Genomic DNA, 3,715 nt, shown 5'->3' on the forward strand with positions numbered 1-3,715 from the left:
AAAAGATGGGAAGAGGAGACAGAGGAGAGAAAAAATAAAATTTGAGATTAACTTCCAGAAGAAAATCTGATCATACATATTAAAAAATAAAGTATTGTATTACTACAAGAACATTTAAAAGGTCCTATATCAACATTTTAATTTTTCTAAGGTTTCATAATTTTTACTTACGGGGGAAAAAAATAAGTAATTTTTTTTTTTTCATTTCTAGCCATCTGGAACAAAATTTGGATTAATGAGAATTTTTCTTATATTACCTTCTGTTGTACAGAAAACTCATTGAAATTGCAATTTAGTGTGATAATTCTTTTGAAAACGTGATCTGTAACACACCAGTCAATTTAATCTTAAACCTTCAAATGCCATGATCATTCTCCATATATAAATCACAAGATATATATTTTTATCTATATCTCCATATATAAAAAGAAGAAAACAAAGATGAGGCATTATTCATTTTTACTGCCTTTTTCATCATGGTCTCACTGCTTTTTTTTTCCATTTCATTTGCCTGTACTCAGATTAACTCTTGAAGACTTACCCTAGGTTTCAAAGTAGAACCAAAGCTGCACAGTTACTGACCAGCTACATGAAATAACTATATTAACAGCCAAAAAACTGTTGGACTACACTCTCTTGATAGATCACCCAAGGTGAGGTAAAAATGCAGCCACATTAGAGCTAATTCAGGTAAAATAAAGGTATGTCCTGCATAAGATCAGTCCCACTGATGTCTATATATCTGTGGAATCTATACTTAAAACTAATGATTTATGTGAGAAAGAGCAGGTGATGCAGAGAAGACAAGCACAACCTAACAAAAATGCATGCCCTGATGGCTTCAATCTAAAGGAAGAGAAGAATGTGCTGAAGAACTTTTTAAAGCAAAAATCCCATCAAGCTGTAAGACAGAGATTTAAATCAGAAAACAATGTAAAATGATATCTGTATAAAATAGTATGGATAGCAAATTAAAACATTAATTCCTCCATGGCAGTAGAATAGAAAACTAAGATGATTTTTTTCTTGGTGGTTCTTATTAACACTGATATGAAACGGTTCCTGAGTGCAATAGTGGAACCTCTCTGCACTGCTTGAACTGAAATATCCCCTTAACTTACAAGAAAACTGTAGGTAGGTGATTCAAAAGAATTTCCAATTTTCTTTCTTTAAGTTTACATTTTTACTTTGCTGAATATATCAATAAAAAATAAATGTTATGGCAAAACATGCAATAAAGTTTAAGAACGATAGTAGGCTGTGAAAAGTAAATGTATGAAGTATTCCATTTTCCATATATTGTAGAGATTTACTTTAATCCTTATGTACTACTTATGAGATAAATCTTTGTGTGCTTCCCTGTGGAGCACAAACCATCCTCCAAGGACAGGTCAGCTACCTCAAAACTCCTTCTGCTGCTTTCTTCAAGGAACACAACAGGGGTGAGTAATTACAGAAATTTCAACAACCAAACCTCTTCTCTCTCCTACTGGTCAGGTCTTTTAAAGGTACTATTGTCCCCTAATGACCTGTTAAGTCTCTGAAAGAAATACAGCACATAAAATTCCAGCTGCTTACTTTTTCTGCCTAGATTCAGCATGATGGAAATCAGGAACCCCTTACTGTGTTATGGCCCTGTGTCAACTCTTCTGCTGCTGCTGTAGCTCTCTTTTCATGACAGGTTCCTCCTCATTAACTTTTGCTTTCCTACCACTGGTGAAATCCACGCACCCATTCTGTTGTACAGCTGTATTTCAAGCAGTAACTTACTCAAGACTCAGGACTTCCTTCAAAGTCCCGTGAGTCTTCCTAAAATTTTAAGATTATTTGTATCTGACCTGAGACCTGAAATAATAGAAAAGACTTGGTTAATTGTTTTTTATGTTTCCTGCTTTCAAAATTTTGACACTCCTTCCAAAGAGCAAAGGAAATGCACACTGACATGAACCTTTTTCCTATGTGATGCATTCAGAGAAAAATTAACTCCTTGCAATAGAAAAAAAAAAAAATTAGAAATTTCACTGTGGGAATACTGTGAGGGACAAACAGGTATAATAGTCTGCCTATAAGCCCTGTGGGAAGTGCTAAAACACTATCTTGTTAGAATTTTTCCCCAAAATAAGTGAGTGCCACTAACTCAATCTCTAAATAACAAAGCATTAAACAATAAGAATTTGATCAAGCTACTCTGAAATAGATATCCAATAATGATTGCTAAAATTTAAGTGGCATTAACAAATAGCTATTTACTCTAACATTTTCACACACAGCTACAAAAGCCTGTGTTCTTTTAACAAAATCTTTCTCTTTTTTCATAAATACTCAGCCTCTGCATCTTCTTTTGAAGTCCAGTGGATCCAGATACACTCATAATCATTAAAACCAGGACATGTTTTCACATTAGCTACAAAGATACAAATTTCTGAGTTTATTATTGATGACACAAATTGATATGTTGATCTCAATGAAGCAATCAAATTTTAGAAAAGCCAGCAGCTTATTTGAACAAAATTTAAATAAGTCTTTTTATTATACAATTTAAAAATTAGTATATATGTAGAACCAGAAGATGTCTCCCATTAAATATGTTCAAAGGATTGACAAAGCTGTTCCTTTTTAAAAATACTTTGTGGTACATGCAATAGAGTAATATTCCTAATGAGGAGGTTCAGTTAATAGCATGCATAAACAATTAGGAACCAGATTCCACTTAGAATTTTAGTGATTAGTTTTGTGGTTTTCTCTTATAAATTCTGAAATGTCATCACAATATGTGTGCACGCTGGAAGCTTTTTGCATGAGCGATATAACATGGCAGAACCTCCTACTCAGAACTCACTAATCCCAACATCTGACAAATATTATCCAGGTGTTCTTTTTACAAGACTTTCTATGCTACACAGGCTTAAAAAAGCTACTCTTTCCTTAGTTTCATTTCCTACCAAAATTCAATAATGGAAGCAACTTAATAATCTAGTAGAAATATCTCCTTTATTAACCATTACATCATACAAACATGGACCTTCATTTACCTGAATAATTATAATCTTCAGAAACAGAATCAGTAAAGTTCCACTCCATCCTGGAGTTCAAAATTTTCACATCTTTTATAATTTGATTTACTATATTCTGGATCAGAAACTCAGGATTTAGCCCAAATTACTTCAGTAAGTTTCATATTTAATTGTGTTAAACATGTGCTTTGGACAAGTTGGGAAAATAGGCAAGAAAAAGCTTATTTTTCTTTAAATAACTGTAAAATACGGAGATAGGCAGTAGATGTTACTTCTGGCACAAAATCTGCTTGAGTTCAGAAAAAGACAGTTCAAGTCTTCCTCATAAAAAGTGATGGAGATGAGTAACACTCATCTGTAACTCCTCTGCCTCCAAGATATTTTAAATATATTCATTTTCAGTCTGAAAACATCCTGCATATTGTCAACAAAAATAATACTGTGCATTGTCAGATGAACTGCGTTTCCACAGCTCTGCTTTTTTGTCAGAAAAGACAAGTAAATAACCCCCAATCTCTTTCTACTTTGCCTAATTTGTTTCTGTTATCTCAAAGCAGACTATTATTGTGTCCATAAATCAAAGTGTAATGTTTCTTTACTTCATTACAATTTCAATTGAGTTGAACAATTTGGGGGACTAGAAGCTTCACACACATCTGCTGGTGAGGCACAAAGATCTGTAAATATGCAAAACTGGCAGT

The sequence above is a fragment of the Agelaius tricolor genome, unplaced genomic scaffold (assembly GCF_023055355.1).
Source record: "Agelaius tricolor isolate 1412-34295 unplaced genomic scaffold, bAgeTri1.0.p SCAF_2, whole genome shotgun sequence".
Taxonomy (NCBI): Eukaryota; Metazoa; Chordata; class Aves; order Passeriformes; family Icteridae; genus Agelaius; species Agelaius tricolor.